At 38.3% G+C, this 25264-nt stretch overlaps 1 protein-coding gene across 13 annotated transcripts in view; it reads right to left on the minus strand.

Moving 5' to 3' along the window:
• Positions 1–25264, minus strand: part of LRRC4C (leucine rich repeat containing 4C) — a 1196081-nt gene that overhangs the window by 93615 nt on the left and 1077202 nt on the right. For 10 of the 13 annotated variants that reach the window (XM_032413925.1, XM_032413926.1, XM_032413921.1 and 7 more), the window contains one exon: positions 20979–21059. The exons of the other annotated variants lie outside the window; for them this stretch is intronic. The gene's annotated coding sequence lies outside the window, so the exon portion shown is untranslated. The remainder of the gene's footprint in view (positions 1–20978; positions 21060–25264) is intronic. 13 annotated transcript variants of the gene reach the window in all.

Genomic DNA, 25264 nt, shown 5'->3' on the forward strand with positions numbered 1-25264 from the left:
AATGTGTCAAGAATTATGGCAGAAAAGTCTGTCAACTCCTAAGCCTGTCAAAAATTGTTAACCGTCATACAAGTTTTAGGAGTCGAGCATTTCATTGCAGTGGGCTTTTCATGCCCACATCATGGTAGATACATATAGATTACTGGTGGATGGAGGCCATCAGTCAATCTATTTGATTTTATAGCTTAGATATGCATTGCCTTGTAGAAATCATTTTTATTCCTAATTATACTCATTAGAATGAAAGCCTAAATGTGAGTGATCACTACCTTCTCTGGGTGACCTTGCAGAGAACACAAAGTACTCTGGAAATTTTAATTCATCATTGTCAATACTGTACAGGATCATCTGATACGCATTAAAAATCCCTATTATTGGTGTGCCTGGGTGGCTCAGTCATTAAGCGTCTGTCTTTGGCTCAGGTCATGATCCCAGGGTCCTGGGATCGAGCCCCACATCGGGCTCCCTGTTCCGTGGGAAGCCTGCTTCTCCCTCTCCCACTCCCCCTGCTTGTGTTCCCTCTCTCGCTGTGTCTCTCTCTGTCAAATAAATAAATAAAATCTTTAAAAAAAAAAAAAAAACAAATAGCTACTTTTGGGGAGTACTTTCTATGTTTCTGGTGCTGTGCTAAGTTAAATACTGTATCTTGGTGTCTTTTTTGATCCTCAGAACTGTTATTATCTGTTATATAGTTAATAAAACAGATACACAGGAAGCCAAGTAATATGCAAGTGATGGATCAAATAAGATACAGGACAATTCAAGATGACCTGGTGCATTGTAAATAATTAGGAAGGTTTGGCTATTATTATTATACTATTATTAAAAATTGAGGCACTTCTGAAGAGAACAGCAAGAATTCCTGTGGATGTCCAGTATTTACTGTATATATTTTTTAAGGTTTTTTATTTATTTATTTGAAAGAAAGAGAGAGAGAGTGCGAGTGAGCGAGAGAGAGGGAGAAATAGACTCCCCACTGAGCAGGGAGCCCGACACGGGACTCGATCCCTGGGATCGTGACTTGAGCTGAAGGCAGACGCTTAACCAGCTGAGCCACCCAGGTGCCCCAAGTATTTACCGTATATTATAATCATTTTCCCATGGCATTAAAACTTCTTTGTAAAACTAATGGAATATTACTCAGCCATAAAAAAGAATGAAATCTTGCCATTTGCAACAACATGGTTAGATCTAGAGGGTATAAATAAGTCAGTCAGAGAAAGACAAATACTATATGACTTCACTTATATGTGGAATTTAAGAAACAAAACAAATGAACAGAGAGACAAACCAAACAACAGACTCTTAACTGTAGAGAACAAACTGATGGTTACCAGAGGGGAGGTGGAGTGGGGGGTGAAATAGGTGATGGAGATTAAGAGTACACTTACCACGATGAGCACTGAGTAATGTATAGAACTGTCGAATCACTATATTGTACACCTGAAACTAATATAACACTATAGGTTAACTATATCAGAATTTAAAAAAAATAACAACAACAACAAAAACTTCCATGAAAACCTAATTTTAATGATTACAGCACAGTCTATATATGGATGTGTTAAAACACATTTATTCATTTCCCCTACCTCTGGGCATTTAGATTGCTTCTGAATTCAGTTTTCACTTGAATAAAGCAATGAATTTCAAAGAAAGATTTCCTATACATTCAATAAATATTTATCTGTTACCTTCCATGTTAAAATCCCTGTGACAAAAACTTCAGATAACACAATGAGTTCTTAATAGTGGATTAGTAGGAGTCCACAGGGAAGAGGCCAGGCAAGTGCTGTGCAGGCTCTAAGGAGGGATGGACCTCATTAGTAGGGAAGATCAAGGTCTGTTCTATTTAGAAGGTGATAGCACAGTTTCAACAGGTAGATAATGTAAATAGAACAGAGAGAGCACAAGGAGCAAGAGAGATGGTGTAAAGGCAGAGGGAATACTTTGAGCAAACGTTAGAAAGTGGCCAAGAATGAGACAAGGTTCAGGAACAGTGAGTAGTCACCAGTCTGGAGCAAAGGCATATGTAGGAAAAGGTTAAGAAATACAGAAAAGAAGATATAAGAAAAGGTTAGACATATAGACTGTTTGCATATTATAAAATACTTTGAGTGGCAGGATGATGAGTCCATCCTTTATCATGTTTGCAACAGGGATATCATGACACATTTCATTGAGTCCAGTTGGTACCAGTTAAAATGAGAAAAACAGCATCATATTTTATCATGTCATTAGAGGAGCAGCTGAGTCCTGGATTGGTGTAGGGTGCAAGAAATGAAATACATTGAACAATCTTTAAAGAAAAATAGGAGAAAGGGCACTAGCACTTAAGTAAGCATAAAGAGAATGTGAGTGCTACTGTGATCCCAGGACTCAGGGCAAACAAACAGAAAATATCAGGCCAGTTGGATGGCTCTTTTCAGTATCATGATCTTCTCGTCCATTGTTAAAGAAGAAGAATCCAGGGGGATTAGATATAAGACCTCCCACTTAATAGAGCTCTGGGTAACTAATTCTATTTCTTTTTAGACCTCCTTAAGAAGGAACTTACCAGAGTGTCTGTCCAGAGTGCAATGCCTGAAAGGTGCCTTTCTCATTTGCATTATTGGACAATCATTTGAGCATGCACTATTTCAAAATGTCACCCAAGAGAACAGACAAGATACCAATAAGAGGTGTATCTGCAGAATGAAATGTGCCAACCACAATTTTATCTGCAGAGCCTTTTGGGAAATTAATTCTTTGCCTCCTTTCCAGGACCTTCCATTCATGTATCCCTTTGCAAAACTAATTATTTTTAAATGACTGCATGTTTTCCATCCAACTGTAAGGAGTCTTCAATTTCTAAAACTTATCCTAGAATGCTTTAGTTTCTGCCCAGAAATTGATTTTTGAAAAGGTTTTCTCTTCTAACTTTTGTACTTGCTTAGATTACAACCGCTACTTAAATACATGGAGACATGCAGTTTATAAAAATTAAAAGTTTGAACGTATGTGTGTTTGTGCTTGCATTTTACACAGAGAGATCATTTTGGAGATTAGAGATATGTTTCATCCAATTTAGCTTTACATTCCTCAAGTGATTCAGCTTCCAATATTTCCCATGAGATGACTTTCAAAATCCAATAGCTTTTTATTCTATAGAGGCTGTCAAATACTCATAGCCTCCACATTCATTAAAATCCTTATTATATAATGTTGATCTAGGTTATATATAATTCCAATTCCATTTAGCATCTTTCAACATGTATGTATAAATCCCCTCCCCATAACTTGTGCTTTATTGAAGAACCTTTAATCTATCTTATATGCCTCTACTCCAGTTCTTTCACTGTTTGCCTGGCTTTTTCAGCTTTCTCCAACTTAATGCTTTTCAAGACTTGTGGTGCCCAAAATAAATGTAACAAAACAAACACAATTTATAAAGACAAGGAAACATAGCCCAAAGATCATAATCTTTAGACTCAAGTAAACCAGATTCTTAGCTCAACTCTTCACTATCTGTATGTATATGAGAAAATGACCTACTGTTTCCTATTAAGTCTTTATTTATTGATTCATCACTAAACTTGAAATAATAATAAATTAGACCTACAGATTTGTTGTTGGGATTACACATATTTACTACAAAGCATGTAAAATGCTTCATTTTGATCCCAAGACACCTTCCTCATCCCCCACTGGCAAGTAGTCCTTCTTTTGCTACCTCTTCTTGAAATTCTAACAGCAGTCTGTTTTTTGTTATGTTCTCTAAGTTGTTACTTAAAGGGCCACCTGAAGGTATCAGGTTTTATCATCCACCAGTACTGGAGGGACAGATAAAAATGGCATGGGACAGAAGCTAAGAACTTAGTTACTCTTCCTTCAATCTTCTTCTCCTGGCTAATTTCTACTCCTTTAAGCCTTAGCTCAAGCATCAACTCTTTGGAAGATAATTCCCGAAACTACTGCAACCCCAATTCAGTTAGGAGAACTTAACAGAACAGTTAGTATTTGCATTGTATCTACCACACTATAATACATTTCCCCTCTTCAGGTCCTGTGCCCCAAAAGACTTGGAGCTACTTTATATAGAGAACGTATTTTAAAACTCATTTTGTCTCTCCATCATCTAAGAACAATGTAACACAAAATAGGCACTAAATGAATGAATTAATAACTCATTTTGAATGGAAATCATCAATAACACAATAAGATTCATGACATCCATTCCTTTAATTTTACTGATTCTGCTTCCATAGCTTTGTAAAATTGAAATATCCCCGGAGGTTATTTTGTTTATCTTCTATCATCTGCCGTCAGGCAGAAACCCACCCAAACAATGTCAGATAGATGAGGTCAATCCCATTCTCTTAAAATAAAATGGTATTACCACAATAACCCATAAGAATCTGTTGTATAGGACACTATTATTGACTAGGACTTAAAGTCATTGTAAAATATGAAGAGACCAATAAAAGGCATCGTGGAAATGAATCCCCATAAGCTGCCTGTATAAAAACATGAATTACTCACTTGAAGCTACCTGAAACAAAGGCCAAATTCCATTATTCTTAGAGGAAAAAAACCAAAAACCAAAAACAAAAACAAAAAAACATGAGCTATTTGAATATCTAAAACCTTTGTCATGGATTAGTCTGAATTCCACTGGGGGTTAAAAAAGCAAAAGATAGAGATAAGTACAGCTTCCTTGAAACTAGGATTAAGTGATTAAGCTGACTCTGGTACCAACATGAAATTAAACACATAAAACATGCAACAAGGTAAACTACGAGGAAGGTGGAACTGCCCTATAAAAGTGAAGCTTCCAACACAATAGTTTCTATTTTTTGCTTGTTTATTTGTTTCACCCTTTCCAAGAGCTGCTATGCACCCATATGTAAGGCAATGGGTGGTAAGATCTACAAGTGTGATACCTCAGGGAAGCTATGTAACTAGTGGAGAATACAGACATCCTAACTGGTTATATAAACACTTCCTCCTCCACCGTTGGTCTCTGGAGGGTTGCCTTCTACATAACAAACCCTGAACACGCTTCCTAATGCCTCTGGACACGTTTCTCTAGATTTAGATTCAAAATATGTTATAAGCACTACGCAGTGCAACTTTACTCAAATTATATTATATAATTCTCCCTAAGCTATACAATCTAGAAATTATTAGTTTGATTTTTCCAGAGTTGAGACGCAGAGAAGTTCAGTGACTTGTCAGAAATCACAGTTAGGGGGCGCCTGGGTGGTTCAGTCGTTAAGTGTCTGCCTTTAACTCAGGTCTTGATCCCAGGGTCCTGGGATCAAGCCCCGCATCGGGCTCCCTGCTCAGCGGGGAGCCTGCTTCTTCCTCTCCTATTCCCCCTGCTTGTGTTCCCTCTCTCGCTGTGTTTCTCTCTGTCAAATAAATAAATAAAATCTTTAAAAAAAAAAAAAAGAAAAAGAAAAAGAAATCACAGTTAGTAAGGGGAATGTTGGTTTGGGTATTTCATCTCAAGCCCAGAGCTTATTCCATTATCACTCAGACTCCTCCTACCCTATCAGCAACAATTTTAAGCTAGATCAATATTAGGCCAATAAATTCACTCTTGAGTCTTTCTTTTGGCCTGCTATACAAAAAAAAAAGTTCTATGTACTTCCTATGAGCAATTTTCAACAATGCCTCCACTCCACCACAGTGATACATTAAACTCCACTCGATATGGAAGGTGGTTGTTGCCTTGGTAAATGACATGGATTGTTGCCAGTAATTTTCCCTAGCACAGAATTGGCTCTGATCCTATATATTCTCCTATGCCCAATGGGATGAAAAGTCATTTACGATCTTTCATATAACAGTAATAATCCTGCTTATGCTTAAAAATGGTTTAAGACCAGTCACAAAGCATTTTTCCTTTGTTCTTGGTCAGATTCCATAAATTCTACATAGAGCACCTATAATGAGGCAGTCTTGTATGTTGCACAAAACAGTGGGTCTAAGAAATCTGGTTTCTAGTTTGGTATCTGGCCCTAATAAGCAAATTCATTTCTGAGACTCGGTTTTTAAAGATGTAACATAAGGGGACAGCCTACGTTCCCTCCCAGGATTACAGTGTAGTTTATTTCCTACACACACACACACACACACACACACACACACACACACACACCATGCTGCACATTTTGCATCTAATTATTTAAATACCTGTTAGCTCAGCAGGTATTTGTTTAGAACTAGAGAAACAGCAGTTCCCTGATTTTACAAACCATCTTTTATCTCAGGATTCTGGAGGATCTTACATCATTCATTCATTAAGTCTCACACAGCCCCTAGCCCCATCCTGAAGGTGAGACCTCAAAGGCTGTTATTCTCTGTCATCAGCCATATGGTTCCAGTAACATGATATTAACTTGGGAACAAGTGCACTGAGAACCTAGCAACTCATATAGAATGTCCTCTCTGAAAAAGAAGCTAGGCAGAGGGCACAATGTGCAAATGAACCGAGTGGGGAAGCTGGAATGGAGGGGTGTATAATTTTTGTGGTGGCAATCTCTGGCAGATGAAGTCGGTTTTAAAGTTGAAAATAATTTAGGGGTGCCTGGGTTAAAAGCTCAGTCGATAAAATGACTGACTCTTGATTTCAGCTCAGGTGTTGATCTCAGTGTTGTGAGATGAGCCCCATGTGTGGAGTCTGCTTGTCTCTCTCCCTCCCCTCACTTGTGCTCTCTCCCTCTCAAATAAATAAATCTTTAAAAAATTTGAGAATAATTTACATGTTAAATCAATATTTCCTCCTCTCCCTCCTTCCAATGCCTTATCAGACCCTGTAAAAGTGACCCTATATCTCTCTTTCTCAATCTATGTAAGGAGGCGATGCTCCTTTGAAGATGATTATGATGATGACAATTTTGAGCCTCCCTCCATCTTTATTCTATCTCCCCCCTCCCAAACACAGCTTCTTTGTTAGAATTAAGTCAATGAATTTACTACTGACATTATCCCCCACCCCCACCCCCTGCCCAAATATTTATGTATGCATCTGGTACAAAAGGTCATAGAGCTGAAGGACAGGTTTGTTTGTCTTCTGGAAGGAGAGGTGGGAGGTGGGACGTGTAAAGTCACGGATTGATAGAGGGTTTGCAACTTCTCCTTTGAATGCAGGATCATTCCCCTGCATTCTGAGTCAGTGATTTCTTGTTGAGAGCAGTGGGTTACAAACTATAGAAACAATGGGTGCTAAAAAAAGAAGAACAGAGTATAAGAATACTAGGACAAGAAAAACAAAGTACCACAAAATATTATAGATGCCTAAGCACGGTTACTTCAAAAATAAGAAACCTGATACAGAACGTGAATTTTAATTAAAAAAATTAAGATATGCTACAAAGAGCTACCACTCAGGGTAGACTTGCTGCCTGCAAGGTAAAGGGCATGGTGAGTCGTATGTTACCCATATTATCCAGTTAGCAGTGTGCATGAGAGATTGACCAGTGTGTTTTGCAAAAGAGCGAAGTGAGGCTGAGAGAAGGCGTGTAGTAAGAAGAGGAGGGAGACTAAAAACCCAGGTCTGTGGAGCACCTGGGTGGCTCAGTTGGTTAAGTGTCCAATTCTTGGTTTGGGCTCAGGTCATGATCTTGGGGTCCTGAGATCGAGCCCCGCATTAGGCTCCCCATTCAGTGGGGAATCTGCTGGAGATTCTCTCCCCTCTGCCTCCTCACCGCCCCCCCCACCCCAGCACACACACTCTTTCTCTCTCAAATAATAAATAAATAAATCTTAAAACACACACACACACACACACAAAAACCCAGGTCCTTCCGACCCAGAGTCCTCAGCCAAAAGCTCTTTCTCTTTCCATTAACTCACATCTCCTCACAGCTTGTCCCTTTATTCATCTCCAATCATCTCTGCTACATAAAGCCCCATTAGCCCATTTCCACTAAATAATGTCAGGAAGGCTATGATATTTGCTGAGCAACCTGTGAGTGTGAAGCATTGAATTATTCCCATGGGGCAAAATCTAGTTGAATTTTGATCTCCATATTTGCCCATGTTTGTGTGGCTTCCAGACCAATTTGCAAAGCAGGATGGACCATAGTTTGGACTTCATTCTAAGGAAATTACAACACGCATACGACTTGCAGGCTTTTTATGTGAGTCTTCCTTCAAAGTGAAACAAAATCCCTCTCGGGGAGGGGAGAGAACAGGTGATAAACTTTCTCTCTATGTCCGTGCTGAAAGCTGCGCTATACACATAATCCTACATGCAGACAGCCGAAGAACCGCAACACAACGACGAGCAGCAATATTTTCCTAAAGCGCCCCACCATGAATTATAAGCAGCTGCTAACAAAGATTGCTTGTGTGACGATGCTCACAAATCATCCTTTCAAATGTATGACTCTTGTCTGCACTTGAGAGGTTTATGTTAGTGAATCACCAGCTTTTCCCTTGGTCTGGTTTTCCCTTATCCTGTATTGTAAATATGATAACGTATTGATGAAGGATGAAGTTAAGACCCGTTGTTAGTGTCTCCCTTGGCATTCTGGGAAATGATCCATTTAGGGTGGCTGCACAAAATCTATTTGCTCAGCAAAGCTCATTTTAGCAGAGAACCAATAAGTATGCATATAGCAATGACACCACTGTTTGCTAGCCATGCTCGGCTATCGTGCTAGATCAGGATGCACGGGCCAAAAAAAGATGTGAACCATTAAGACACATCAGAAGTTTCAATTCTTCAAAAAAAAAAAAAAAAGAAAGAAAGAAAAATCACCCCTTGGGAGCTCAGAAAGTAATACTCCATTTACTTAAGAACTATTCAAAGCAAATTTTAATCTTCTCTTCTACCTCTTCAAGGAATAATTGTCTTCTCTATCTGTTCCTCCTCTCCAAGCAGCCTTTTCCTCTCTATCTGTTACACTATCCCATTTAAAACTCCACATTGTAAAGACATTTAAACTTTTCATTTTAACCCATAGTTAATATTAACCCCATCCCACATGTTTGCCAGGATATAAAACTGCTGAAGAACACTTAAAAAATAAAGTAGAGGCGGTGCTGGCCCAGTCAGTAGAGCATGCAACTCTTGGTCTCGGGGTTGGGAGTTTGAGTCTCATGCTGGGTGTAGAGATTACTTAACAATAAAATCTTTTAAGGGCGCCTGGGTGGGTCAGTCCTATAAGCATGCAACTTTTGATTTTGGTTCAGGTCATGATCTCAGGGCTGTGAGATCAAGCCCCGCATCAGGCTCCCCGCTGGGCATGGAGTCTGCTTGAGATTCTCTCTTTCCCCCTCTCTCTCTCTGCCCCATCCCTCTCCTTCTAAACAAATAAATAAATAAATCTTTAAAAAAATGAAAGAAGGAAAAGGAAAAAGAAACTGTCATATTTCTTCTTCCAATGTATTTTCCTTAAGAACTTAACATTTTCCTAGGGTTAGGGTGGTTTAGGGAACTTTTTTTTTATCTGTTTATTTTTATTTTTATTTTTTTTAAAATTTTATTATGTTATGTTAATCAGCATACATTACATCATTAGCTTTTGATGCAGTGTTTCATATGATCTCACTGATATGGTTTAGGGAACTTGATGCTTACTGATTTTTTAAAGACACCCTACAAGAGAGAATAGGATGCACCACTTACTTTGGACCTAATATGTTCCAGATAGTTTTACACTTAAACTTATGAATTTATGTCACTCTATAAGAGTATGAACCAGAATGAAATTTCAAGAACACTCAAAATAGGATCAGGGCCAACTGATGATATCTTTCATTATTGTGATGTCAATCATTTCTTTTCAGTGACGAGTATCAGCAGTTAACATACTCCTCCAAAAACATGAACTGCAGTAGGAATCTCCCATTCAGATCCTGAGCAGCCGGCATTGGAAAAGGACTCTGGGATTCATAGCTGGAACTGCCCTTGGAAGCATAAAATATCAGTGATGGGAAGGAAAGAGAAATTCAGCAAGTGTATCAATGCGGACATGTGTATGATGATGTTTTTGAAGTTCATAGATCAACAGATTTTAAAGTTATTATTCCAAATTAAAGAGAAACATTCTCTACTCACAGTAAAAGAGACAACACAGTGGTAACACTTAATAACCAAGCAACCGACTTAATTTTTCTCAACTGTTGCTGCCTAGCAACTTGAAAATTGCTTTCTTATCCTACTAATTTGGGGCATAAGGTATGTGTGCATGTGTTTATCTAGAAGGGGGAGGAAGAAAACTGGCAGGGGATGAGGAGCATCTGATAACCAATTGGCTGTGGGCTATGGGCAGGCACTGAACATTGATGGGGTCCCCTGGAACCTCAGTTGGGCTGACTCTGTACATGATACATTTAACAGGGGTTAGATGTATAGGAGGGGAAAAATTTTTGTGAGTGGAACGAACATCATGAATTTGTTTTAAGTAGAATGAATTTGAGATATCTTTGGAACATCTACCTACAGATTGCCAAAAGTCAGATGGAAATAGGATTCTGGGGTAAGAGAAAGTGATAGCAATTACTGATAATCACTGGATGTCTTCAGCAGGTGGGTGGTAGATGAAGACAAGAGAATGAATAAAAAACAGGTACTTAGAAAGAAATGCTCTTTTAAGTTTCCTCTATTTAATTTCTATTCTTCTCTATTTAGTTTAATGATAGACGAATATGTACATAATAACTAACCATATGTCATGTAGGAGAGCTGAATGCCTCTTTACTTTAAAAGGATGTATTGCAGGATGTTCACACCATTTTATTGCAGCAATTTGCTTTCATGTTTGTTCCCCTACCAGACTGTAAGACAGGTTATAGTGGCTGGCACAGGGTAGAGATCCAGTAAATATTTGCTTAAATAATGAATAAAGGAATGAATGAGTAAATGAGAGAAAGCAGGATATAGAAACTGGGTCAGAATATCAACTCATGTGAAGCCTTATCTTCAGGGCTAACATTCAACTTCTGATTTATGGTAATCTCCCAGGACAGAAATAATCAAAAAACAAAACAAAACTAAACAAAATTCATTTTACCAAAGATAGCTGTAAGACTATATGTGATTTTGAATATCATTACACAACTATTTTTGTTGTAATCAATAGCTAATGTAATATATATATGTGCATGTATATATATATTGGTATCTGTGAATATAATCTTATGTCAAATTATCAATATATACAAATTTAGGAAAAAACATGTAGCCAATTTGTGATGATAAAATTACATTAAAATTATAAATGAATATTTAAATATTTATTAGGTGTTAGGTGCTAAATGAAGCATATTTAATTCTCACAATCACCCTAAGAGAAAGCAATTATTATACCTATTTTAGATTCATATTTTAGAAACAGACATATATTGACCATTGAACAACTCTTCTAGATGTTCAAAATAGGATGTTTGATTTTTTTACATATGGCATTCTAGGCCCTACACAATATAGCTGTGTATGTGTACGTATCTAATATCCACACAATTCATATTTCACACAGCACATATTTTGCATGCATAGATGTAGGTAAACACCTTATTTAAATATCTAAAGTTTTCTATTTTCTATCAAGGCCCTAGTGGTTAAAAGCAGGAACTGATAAATCAACATTTTTATATCTCTCCTATGATGCAAAGAACAAAAGAAGTGAAGACACTTCTACTCAATTTCAACTTTCTCTGTGAGACAGGACAAATGAAACTCTACGCGTACTGTGAGGTAGAAATTTCCCACTGCCCATAAATTAAGGTACATCAACTTAGAATGTAGTCTTGTAGGAACAGGGTGGGTGAAAATCGCTTGTTAGGACAAGTTGCTGATTAAATGCAATAATAAAGAGTTTTCAACTATTACACAAATACAATTTCATTTTTGTTATTGCTATACATTTGTATTTTCACTCTTTTGGAAACGGATTATTCATCAATTGCAATCCTCTGGAATATAGCCAAGAACAAGGTAGAAGGTGAACAGCCAAAACAGCCAAATACATCTTTCCAAGTCCATAAACTAAATATCAGCCCTCCTCCCTCAGGAGAGTTTTCAGGACTTAGTCGTCAGAAACCAATTCTATTACAGACACAATCTGGACTGCGTTCATCACATCCGGCCTGGACTACCATTAAGAGTTTTCAGATTGGTGTCTCTCCCTTTCCTGCCTTTCCTACATTCTTTTCCTACTTCCAAGCCCTTCACATGAAAATCTACCATGTCCACAACAAACTTAAACTTTCCAACGGCCTGTCATCGTCTATTGCATGGAGCCAACTTTTACGTGCTTTGGAAGATTGTGTGATTGAGACCCTGGCTATCCTTTTAGTTTCATCAATGCCACCATAAAGCTAGATTTTGTTTGTTTGTTTTTAGTCTGTAGTCATACTGAGCTTTTAAAAATTCTTTTATTTAATGTCATGCCCTGTCCAAAATCAGGAATTTGACGTTTGCAATTGCATCTGCTTGTAATGCTTCTTCTCTTTGCCTTGCTGATGCCAACTCACTTTTCAGACTGATACTTGATGATCAATTCCATAGGAAGGTCTGTCTTCTAGCCCACACTAGAGGGCTTTGCTTCTAAGCACAGCAACTGAGACTTCTCAGTCATACATAGATCACATTTGAACCAAATGATTGTTTAACTGGTTATGTCTTCACTGTTTACCTCTGAAAAATAGTAAGCTCCAAGAAAGAATTATTTTGTCTTGGTCACTAATATACCTTAGAGAGCACAGCATATAATATATTTGGTAAATACTGATCAACTGATCAAGATGCAGATATTTAGAAAAGGCAAGTAGAGAGTATGAGAGTCAGACAGCTGCTTGTTGATAGTAAGGAAGCAAAACCAATATTTTTTAAAAGCAGACAAAAGAATGAACAGTCCAGCAGCCTAGGTAAGGAAAATCCTCATATTTCAATAGTTTTAAAAAATTCATGTATCATAATCCAATACAAGAAATGATAGTATGACGATACAGACCTTGAGTTAACCACAAAACACAAGAAAGGATTCAGCATTCATTTTTAAATAACAAAGAATTTTTGAATATAATTTTAGACCTATTTCCATTATTCTAATTGCTAAAATAAAACAAAGGGTTGGTATTTCAAGAGGTATTTCGAGAGATATTTGAGAGGCTGGTATTTCAAGGTTCAGTTACTTAGAAAATTAATTTATATGTTATGTCTTATCTAACAATATTAAGTGAATGAATAATAAGAGCTAACAACTGTCTGCTTCTAAGTGGTAGACACTGTTCTAAGCACTTTACACTTATACTCTCATTTAAGTCTCACAGAAACTCTAGAGGATCCATACTACTTACCACCCTCATCTTATAGGTGAGGGAAATGAGGCACAGAGTTCTAAGGCACTTATTCAAGGTCATACTGTTAATAAGAAGAGGAAACAAGATTCAAAACAAAGCTGTCTGATCTGGAGATGATTCTTTTATAACACCTGCTCAAAAGCATTCTTTGAGGGTCTCAAAAAATAATACAATGACTGTTTGACCAAAGTTTATAATTTTCTCATTTAATCTTTAGAACAATCTTGTAGGTATATATGATTATTTCCAGTGGATAAGCAACTAAATCAAGACTTGGAGAGCTTGAACTCCCTAAGTCAAGCAGTAGAGCCAGAACTGAACTCCAAGTACACCGACTCCAAAGATTGAGCCTTTAATCACAGAAGTTTCCCTATAGAATACGAGAAGACTCTTCTACACAAGATCGACCTTGGCACTAACGACATTTTGGTGTGGATTATACATGGGGCTGCCCTATGCACTGGAGGACGTTTAGCACAGATCTAGCCTCTACCCACAAGACACATGTAGCACCCTTCCTCCCAGTCATGAGGAGAAAAATGTCTCCAGACTTTGCCAAGTGTTCCCTGGGTGGGGAGGCAAAATTGCTTCTGATTGAGAGCCCCTGCCCCAGACTGTAGATTTTTCCCTTGGACACTTCTAGATAAAAACTGAACGTACTCCACCTGCTTCATCTCTATTTCCAAACCTTATTCTGACTACAGCACTTTTGCTAAAACATACTTTCTTTGTGCAAGTTAAAATACACAGTGTAGGCTGAAGTTTCCTTTGGTTGTATTTCAACATTTAGAAACCACTGAAATACTTTGCAGGGGGACAAACTTTGGTTAACTTTTAGGAGGTCAAACAGGTAATTTCTGGTCATGTGACACTGGGCAATTTATTTAACATCTCTTTAAGCCCCTTGTTAAAGTGAGGTTAATAACAGCCCCTTATAAGTATGTAGGTTAAATGAACATATCCTTATAAACCATTTAGTCAGTACTTGGATCATAATGAATGCCCAATTAATGTTCATCATTATATTATTATCATTACTATTATTTGTGTAATTTTCATAGCTTGCCTTTCTAGTTTATCCTCAAAATCTCAGAGGCCATCATACTTCCTCTCCAAATTCATTGAAAATATTTACTTACAGGCTATAACATATCTATATGCGAAAGCAAATCCATTATATGGATATAACTTAAGGTCAATAGAAGTTGAAAATCACAGTACAGCAAGAATTATTGAGAGGAAATATTTGACAGCGAAAGCTCAAATTCTTAAGTCTGTGGATAAGACACAGTACAGTATTAGAGTTACAAATAAGCCACAACGAGTGAAAATTGTTTTCACTGTAAGAAGACCTTTCAAAAAATGGTATCGATTTTTATTCTTCCATTCCTTACAAATCAACATGACACTAATTTTTCAGTTCTTCACTGGTTGTTTTTAAGTAAAAGAGCTTTAACAGAAGCCTATGTACCGAACTCAAAAAGAAAATATCTAACTTCTAGCCACATGTCATCTTTGACCCAGCTCCGTGTTCATGCTCTCAAACTGTTCATGCTCTCAAGCTGGAACTTACTTGCATATTCTTATTATTTTTTTTCGCATTTATTTTTCCTTTAGGTTTAGATCTCTCCAGCTGCAACCGTTTTGCTATTTGTATGGTTAATGCCAGAAAACTGTCTCAATATTTAACCATGCCAATCGTAAATGCTGGAACATCTAGAAAGAACAAGTGCCCAACAAAGAAAGAGCTACGAGGGTGCGGAGCTTCGCTCTAGCCTTCACGACTCACAGTGAGCAGGGAAAATCCCCTTCATTCTGTCACAAGGCCACGGGTTCAAGAAAAGAAGTTCTAAGACCCAGGCTTAGTTTCTTTTTTTTTTTTTAAAGATTTTATTTATTTATTTGAGACAGAGAGAATGAGAGAGAGAGAGAGAGCACATGAGATGGGGGAGGGTCAGAGGGAGAAGCAGGATCCAGGGACTCCAGGATCATGACCTGAGCCGAAGGCAGTCGCTTAACCAACTGAGCCACCCAGGCGCCCCCAGGCTTAGTTTCTAAACACATTTTGACCTCTATTTAAGAAAACAAAGCAGACAGCATGAACACACAAAACACAAGGAATTTTAAAATCTTAAGTCAATTATTTCAGATGGGTAAGAAAGGGATGCTCTGAAGACAACAGCATGTGCTGGCTTAAGGAGCTCTGGGCCCTACCAAATTATAATACAGCCCTCAGTAACCCCCCTGGAATTATTGTTTTCCTCATATGTCTGCATAGCTTTCATAGAAGGCAGTAACTTTAAAAATGTTCTTCGTGGGGCGCCTGGACGGCTCAGCCGGTTAAGTGACTGACCCTTGGTTACAGCTCAGGTCATGACCTCAGGGTCATGAGATCCAGCCCAGCCAACTTGGAGTCTGCTGGAGATTCTCTCCCTCCCCCTGCTCCTTCCCCTGCCTTGCAGGCTTTCTTTCTAAAATAAATAAATAAATCTTAAAAAAAAAAAAAAAATGTCCGTTGTTCTCCCAGAACTTGTGATACATCGACAGTACTCACAAGTAACTGAATTCTTTCTTTCATAGACTTAGAGAAAATTCCACTTCTCAGCTCCTTCACCACCTCTACCCTCATAGTTGGGTGGGGCCAGGTGACTTCCGACAAATGGATTATAAATAGAATATAAGTGTGTCACTCCTGGGGAAGGCAGAGGAAGGCCCTGAGGTAGCTCCAGCCCTCTCCTCCCCACGATAGCAAGCTAGAAGCCACATGTTTAGAAGGCAAAGCCATAAGATGGTGGCAGACCGGCCCCCTCACATATCACTTGAGGGTGATACCCCAGAGAATGAGGCCCACAGTAGACTTCACATGCGAAAACAATAAACTTGGGTTGTGTTAATCCACTGAGATTTCAGGGTTGATCTGTCATCACAGCAGAGTTTGGACAATTCTGACTACCACAGCTCCCAACACAGTTTCTAGTATCTAGTAAGTACTTATTATGGAGCTCCTTTAAGAATCAACGGGCAGGGCGGGGCGCCTGGGTGGCTCAGTCGTTAAGCGTCTGCCTTCGGCTCAGGTCATGATCCCAGGGTCCTGGGATCGAGCCCCGCATCGGGCTCCCTGCACTGCGGGGAGCCTGCTTCTCCCTCTCCCACTCCCCCTGCTTGTGTTCCCTCTCTAGCTGTCTCTGTCAAATAAATAAACAAAATCTTAAAAAAAAAAAAAGAATCAGTGGGCAGGGCTGAGATCACCATTTAGTAGAAACACCTAAGTGTAGATATTGCTTATAAAGGAAAAAAAAAATTCATCTTGATTTATTTAAAAAATCAATTTCTGCCTATTAAGCGTGTACAGACGATGTATCAACCGCCAGCCAGCTCAGGGACTACCCAGCAGGATGGCATATCGCTGACTAAGGAACAGACAGACCATGCTCATGTAAAAAGATTATTACCACCATAAAGTAGCCCGTATATGTTGGGTTTCAAAATGAATGAAGAGAGTAATTCGGTTGGAAGGGATTGGATCTGTAATTTTTCCTCACCCGGTTTCTGTCTTTTATCTAAATGGCATATCGTGCCATAGTTTAAGTTACTCTATGACAAAGAAAGAATGACCCTTTCATTGTAGCTACCACATCTGCCATTTCAGCTTAGTTCTAGAAAGCATGAGAGATCCAGGTTCTCACCTCAGCTCTGCTGGGGAGCGTCTGCATGACTGTGACCTCTATTTAGAATTTCTCTTACTTTCTACTTGCCCTCTGATAAAGTGGACCCAATGATGACCTTAACGCAAGGTCATGGCAAGACTTAAGCACACTGTATACAAAGAAACTAGCAATGAGTTTGCTGTATTTTAGCACATACTAAATGCTAGTTTCATTTCTTCATTCCCTTTCTCTTGATCTCACCTCCCTCTCCTTAGCCCTCCCCCACATGCCCTTTGATGTCTTGTTTGTTTGTTTAAACTGAAAAGCAAAGGGAATGAATGCTAGATGATTCCCCATACACCTCTCCGTATGGAATATACATGCCCTTGAAGTTTGCTTATTACTGGGAATTTGGAATTGACAGCATGCTGCAAGAATCAAAAAATGCTATCCCACACCACCAAAGTAGGAGCCTGAGCAGGAGAGCATGGCCATTAACGACGAATAAGCATTGACAGAGGAATGACAAAGGATGCAGTGACCTGTGAGCAGCCACAGTTAAATGGAATTTTAGAAAAAATCAGAGTCTCGTAGAGTCACTGTTGTCTACAGCTGCCTAGATTTTAATTAATTCAGATAAATTTAAAACAAATTCAACACGGGGGTACATCACTTTGTTCACTGGGATGCAAAAGATTCTGAAGTTTATATAGTAACAGAAGCTTCATGTTCATCTCTGCTCCCAAGAGAATATCTTCCAAGGATGGGTAATAAAGAAGATGGAATGGCATTTTCGAATACTTTCTTGTGCCTGTAAGCCATTCTCAGCCAACAAGTCAATATCCAGTAAGAACAAGCACCCCACATCGTAATTCCTCAAGTGGAAACTGGTCCACACCGTTTCCTGATATGTTCCTGATTACCTATGAGTTATGAATTTATTTCACCTCCTGACTACGGCCCCAAACTTGCCCTCGGGTTTGATAATGGTTAATGTTCTTTGGTTACTCTCCCTTTATCTACACTGGATTCTCAGACTGCATTGACTATAGGGATCCCAGATAACATTCCAGCCCCATTCTACAGACAATGGCAGCAGCCAGGGCAATTAGGATCCAGGAAAGGGTTGCAGAGTTGAATTTTTTCTTAATGGCTAAGCACCAGCATATCAAAGAAAGAGATGTGAAAGGCCCCCCCTTTATTATCAACCAAAACTCCAAAGTAACTACCAGGGCAAAAATTCATTTGGAAAGAAATTTAAATTCATGTAAGTTGGAGAAATGAGCATCCTTATCACATCTGAGTGTCGGCGTTGTAAAGAAGCACCTAATGAGTCAATGAGTTATGGATGTATATTTTTAAGGCAATTTGGAATCATTTCTCTCTCTCCCATCCCTGATTCATGTATCTTATAAAGTGCTGTGTTCCAACTGCCAAGGAGAGGTGTTTATATAAAAGGTGATCTTTTCTCCTGCAGATTCTAGGGAATTAGGCCCAATAGGAAAAAAATCAGTTTGAGAGAAACAGCGGCTAAAACACTACCCAATCTGGCCTCCCTTACCTCCAACAATCCCACATAAACTTTAGGCTTTAGCCTGAATTCCAAAGAAGGATATTTTAATTTCAGCACTGTGTTAGTTGAATTACACTGACCTCTGTCTCTGCTTTTGCTCTCCATTTACAAATCTACGATATGACAAAGATTTTTGCCTCAAGCTGATTTCTGGCCTCTACGTGCAAATGACCATGTTCCAAATTCTTCTTCCTTTGCAATGTCTTCCTAATTCCCTCCCCAGCAGAACTGTTGTCTATTCCTTTCAGATTTCATCATATTCTTTTCAGATCTAGTATTTTTTTTTAAATTCTAACTGCTTTGTATTTGGTCATTTATTATGTCTGTATCCTCTGAACGCAAACGGAGAATACCTGGGACTACTTTCCTGATCCTTATGCCCATCCCAGCACCTAGCCCACCACTGTGTAACCCGGTACTCTGTAAACGTGTGTTGAATTGAATTTAAAATATAAAAAAGGGAAACATGTCACATGTTTTCTCCCTTTTCATACTTTTGTTAGGGAAATGAGCGATATGAGACAATGTAAATATGCAATGTGCCAAGGCAAAAAAAAAAAAAAAGAGAGGGAGATTTAAGACAACCAATCACATATACAAAATTCTTATGGCACAATTCAATGACCTCTACTAGATAAGAACTGGTAAACGAACGAGAAGGAACTCAACTGCTTTCACAATGTATTGGCTCTCTAGATCTTACTTACTCCTAATTGTTCTATATATAAACCCCTATCTTGCTACACTCTTTCAGCCAGGAACCCTAACCAGTAATAGCAGAGTACTTTCGCAACACTTAATAATAAAACCAGAAAGTGCAGAAAGCTCTTTTATTGTGGGGCAAGGAGGAGGGGCATTAACCAGGTTGGATGGTATTCCCTTGATATATGAATCCCCCCAAAATATGTGAACAATTTAATTTCTTTCCTAGTAAAATACTTAGTTGACTTTTGGTTACACCTGTTAATCTGATGGCATCGGACTGTGCTAGTCCGTGTGCTGGAGACCAGCAGCGTCAGCATTGCCTGGAAGCTCTTTAGAAATGCAGACTCTCAGACCTCACCCCAGCTCTAATGAATCAGAGTTTGCATTTTAACAATATCCCCAAGTGGCTCCAATGTACCTAATATTTTAAGCATGGACATCTGATATTCTAGCAGCAATATTTCACTTGCATCCTAGTCATCTCTTTGTTCTAAGCCATGATTTCATTGTAAAAGTAAAGTATTTGCTTCTCACAGTCTCTCCTTCTCTACCCCTCACTCTTTTCTATACACCTGTCTGTTTCCTTTAATATGTGGTATTAAAAAAACACAAAGACTGTTATTATGCTTTCAATTGTACACATTTCTTTCATATACATTATTCCATTTCATCTCTCTGATATCTCTGTAAACACCATTACGCATAATTTGTCAAATGTCATCTAGGTAATAAATGTCTCAGTATCTGTATGCCCAATGGTGTAAAGGTGCTTCCCCTGTAACCAATGAATTCTCTACCCTCAGAATTCTATACGTTATAAACTGTACTTTAAAAAAAGAATTGAATCCACATATTTAAGAGGGGAAAATGGATATTTAAAGTAGCTCACAGAGTTTGGAAAGACTTGTTTCTGATGAGCTTAGGGTAAACAGACAAAAAAGAGGATATTAAGTTTCTTGCTCTTCCTATTATCCCCACAACTCCCCGCCAAAGTCCGTGGAGCCAAGGACTGGAAACCCCAGATGGATCTTACTCTCGATTCTTTTGCCCTTGCCATTCCCATAACCCAGCTTATCCTATACAGAGACACTAAACATGCACACTCCTAATGAAAGCTTTTAAAGCTGCCATAACATAATGGATTTGCTGTCAGTTTGTTGAAATTGTGCCTGCTGAAGAAATGAGAAAAAAAAAAAAAATCCAATCCTTGCTTATAAGCAATGTAGTTTGCAACGAACCCAAACCAACTTGGGCATTTCTATCTTATATAGCAGGACTTTCCAAGCAACCTTATTCATTGACCTGAACTTTCTAGCAATGAGTAAAACAACCTAAGGTAATAGCAACAAAGAAACATTTACTATAGTTTCATTAAGAAGTTGTTTGTAGTGTTAGGATATAATACAGTAAATTATCAGCCGTATTCAAAACCAGGTGCATTTTCAAAATTTTTAATCCAAATCTATGCCATACAGAGGTAAGTATCTAAGCATAATGCAAAATTATTAACTAGATGTTAGCCTTCATCAAAATGCTTGAACACTGTCATTTAGGCATGTATTTATCATCCTTTTTATAAAAGCCTCTTGATTATTACAAAATGGAAATCACACTGGAAGTCAGAAGTCTAAAATTAAACATCACGTAAGTAGAATGTTAAAATACGAAGGAATTTTAGAGAGATCATGCAGACCTAGCCTTCACTTCCAATGTATAGATTCACAAAGAGAAGCCCCATTGGCCACACAACTTACCACAAGTTCCACTGTTGTCTGTCACTGACTAGCTGAGTAACTCTGGGCAACTCCCCTCTCTCTCCGTTTCAGTTTCCTGATCTGCAAAATGAGGTGATTGGACTAGATCACGTAAGATTCCAGATAGCCTGAAAATGCCATTATTCTACAAGACTTAGAGCCACATCCTAGAATAGCGCCCCTCCAAAAGCAGCATACTAGAAGATGAAAAGATATTTAAATGGCACTGGGAGCTCCTGGTGTTCCAGTTTGTTGATATCATATCTCCACTTGGGACTTCAAAACCCCATGGGTTGCTGGTGCTTACCACCAATAGGCAATCCAGAAGAGAACAGCTTTGGGCATATCCTTTACCAGAGAAGTGCTGAAACTGGGTATCTTTTCCTCCCCTTCAGAGGATCTAGTGACTTCCTCTGTCTGGGCTCTCCCTTAGAGATTTCTCCTCAAGGTTCACTGGAGTCCTGCGAGTCTAGCCCTTGACCTAACCCTAGACCAAGATGCATTTCCTCCTGGAAGACACCCTGCCTGGACAAGTCATTCAAAATCAACCTTAAAAGGGACTCCAGGCTCCAGGGAGCTGCACATTTTGGCATTTTTTAATCAGCTGTCTGGCTTTGGTCTGTAGTGAAACATTTACACTTACTGCAACTTTTTTTTTTTTTAAGATTTTATTCTGAAGTAATTCCTACACCCAATGTGGGGCTTGAACTCACAACCCTGAGATCAAGAGTCATGTGCTCTACTGACTGAGCCACCCCGGTGCCCCTCATTTTATTACAATTTTATTCTGTTAATAAACAAAGAGTTGGTATGCTTAGTAAAAAAAAAAAAAAAGTAGATTAAACCTTTGAATGGAGGACCTGCTTTATCATTGGTCATGCTTTAGCTACATGTATTTATCTTCCCTCCCTCTTACTTTTTTTTTTTTTTAAGATTTTTATTTGTTTATTTGACAGAGAGAGAGACAGCGAGAGAGGGAACACAAGCAGGGGGAGTGGGAGAGAGAGAAGCAGGTTTCCCGCTGAGCAGGGAGCCTGATGCAGGGCTCAATGCGGGGCTCCATGCGGGGCTCGATCCCAGTCTTGGGATCATGACCTGAGCCGAAGGCAGACGCTTAACGACTGAGCCACCCAGGTGCCCCTCTCCCTCATTCTTATATAGGGTTGTATGTTTGAAATGGCTTCTATTCATTTTTTTAGGTGATTTTCCATCTTTCCCTTTTTCTTCTTTTCAATATTACTATTTTCTAATGAGCAATCACAAAGTCAGACAATGGTTTAAGTCTTCAAAAGGGTATTTTAATATAAGGGCTCCATGAGGCAGAACCCAGACGTTACGTATGCAAAAATGGGCACTGCCAATATCCCTACCAATTAAGTTTAATTTATTGGGTTCATTTTAATGATATACACAAGTGAACCTGAAGCGCTGTGTTCTATTAGCAGTAACATATTTAAGGAAAGTTGGTACCTATATCTAAATCATTCTATACAAAATGTGGTCAACCAGGAGAATAAGAATTCTATAAACTATGCCTTATACAATAAATAACAATTATGTTCTTATTAGTATCATTATCATCTATTATTTATATATCACTTATTATGTGTCATGCACTCTCCCCAAACACATTACCTGATTACAAAGTTCTAACCTTACAGAAATACTGCAGTGTTAACCCTGAAAAAAAGACATGTGGAGATGGGAGGGAGCCAAACAGTGGCCTCCAACAAGGATTAGCTTGTTGAAAAAGAATGGTCATAAACAATTAATTGGCTATACTGGGCAAAACCAAGATTGGAAGGTGCAGGGAAATCAAGTTTGGCTCAACTCCCATCTACACAAACTGAGCAGCAGATATACTTGCTCATAGGGAGTCTGTTTATCCCTAAAGGTACTCAGCAACAGGGTTTTGTGACCAGCTCTCTAGAGAGGGATTCTGGCAATGGATAGAAGAAGTACTGGAGTAAGGATCCACCAACCCTAGAATTCTGGATAAAAGTACATTGAGAGTGTATGAACATCAAGAGTATAGCTGTACAAATAAATGAATGAATCTAAACATAGATGAACAATCTTAGAGAATGGTATTTTGTATGCGTCTCTCCTATAGGACTCATTATGTTCTACCTCGTGTGAAATCTATGTGTGTCCTTTTGTTTTCATTCCTAGTAGACTGTAAGATCACTAAATCATGACTTACCACCTACTATTAACCTTGGGAAAAGTGCTCAATTTCCTTTCTTATAATAATGGAACCTATCACACAGGACTGTCACAAAGAATACATTATTTTATATGTAAAGGATTTAGCCTGCTGCCTAGGAAGCAACAAATGAAATTAAATAGAGCTCTTAGCTATTGTTACTATTATTTACTACCATTATTACTGTGATTATTACTAAGCCACAGAATTTCTCAGGCTCAGAATCTTGATTTTATAGTCCAATAAGTACCAATCAATAGTCATTCTTACATTCCAATAGATCAATTAAAGCAACAAGATTTTACCTGCCAACCTGCCAATCTAAATTATCCAGGGAGAAGGAAACAAACCCAAACCACCTGTGAGTTCATCAAAGAAGCAACTCAGTAAAAATGTTTTCAGCATACTTCTCTCTTCAATAAAAAGAGAATATGGGGTGAGGAAAAGACAAAAAAAAATGAAATATTTTATTCCAATCTGATAAAAATTATTATTCTTTGATGAATGTTGTATGGATGACAAATGAACATACATTTCTTTCTTTGTGTAGTGAAAGAACTGCTATATGCATTTAGAACTTATTAATGTTGTCTCCAGTGTTCCTACGAAATTAATGTCCAATTCATCTGAATGTGGCTTCTGGAATAGGCAGCAAGATGGGCTTTTAAGTCGCATGTGTTCAAAGTGGTTTTAAAAAGGCAAATTTCCATGCTGTAATTTACACCAATATTGTTCAAGCAATTTTAGCAGTGGGTTAAAGAGTATGTTAGGCCCACCATACACTAAGGCCCTTTAAATGCATATCATTGGCCAAGAAAATACTTCATTTTTCATGGAAGTCCTAAAGTACCTTCCTACAGTCTGAAAAGTAGTTAGAAAACCAGCCTTCATATCTAAACACCTTATATTATTGATGAAAAAACTGAGTCCCCCAAAAGGGAAACTGATTTGATCATGTTTCACAACTAGCTAGTGGCAAAACTTAGAATCCGTGACTCGTTCACTCATTCCTTTCATGTTTATTGAGAGCTTTCCTTGGGTCCATTCTGTGGTAGCCTTCCTATATTTATCATGCTTATTATTTCTGAAATTCATTCAACTTCCATTTGGCGATTATTCACTTAATATTTACAATGTGCAGGCACTTCATTTGGTATAGTGTGCTGAGGTAAGTGTAAGAGTTGTTACCTGTCACAAGCATTTAAAGGATAGTTGGGGATGTACCGAGTACAGAGTTATAATAATTGGTAGCATGTAGTTAACACCATAAAAAAGCAAGAGAATTTGAGGAGTTAATTTGATAATTTCCCAAACTATCTACAAAAAAAAACAAAAAAAACCCTCTATCTATTAACCAATCATCAAATCTGTTTTCATCATGTAGTGTGTACAAGGAACTAGGAATGTGATTAGAAAAATTCAACAACAGCTAAAAGTTTATAATCTAAGAAGCTGAGATGTACAAACAAGACATTTGTTTTACAACATCAGGACAATATTTACGTACTGAGTGTAATGTAGCAATTTGTATGTTAGAGAGAAAAAGCTCAGTGTGGACTGACTTTAAAAATCTGAGTGGGAGGGGCACCTGGGTGGCTCAGTCGTTAAGCATCTCCCTTCAGCTCAGATCATGATCCCAGGGTCCTGGAATCGAGCCCCGCATCAGGCTCCCTTGGCGACAGGAAGCCTGCTTCTCCCTCTCCCACTCCCCCTGCTTGTGTTCCCTCTCTCGCTGTGTCTCTCTCTGTAAAATAAATAAATAAAATCTTAAAAAAAAAAAAAAAAAAGAATCTGAGTGGGCTTCATAGAAGAGGTAGAATTTGACCTTGAAGCATTTATTACTATGTATATTATACTAGAAACACTGGAATATTCCATTGCACCTGGATTTCTTGATAGGCCTTCATTGGGATAACTACATAGACTTTTTTTTCAATTAATAGCTCATGAACAACTAGCACAAAATTACATTATAATATCAATAGTCCCCTAAAGAGTCATTTAGCAGTTGAGCAGTTCATTCTTCAGCTGCTTTGTTTGTGACAATCCTGATTTTTCACCTATTAACTCAGGAGTTTCA

The sequence above is a fragment of the Phoca vitulina genome, unplaced genomic scaffold, assembly GCF_004348235.1.
Source record: "Phoca vitulina isolate PV1807 unplaced genomic scaffold, GSC_HSeal_1.0 scaffold16, whole genome shotgun sequence".
Classification (NCBI taxonomy): Eukaryota; Metazoa; Chordata; class Mammalia; order Carnivora; family Phocidae; genus Phoca; species Phoca vitulina.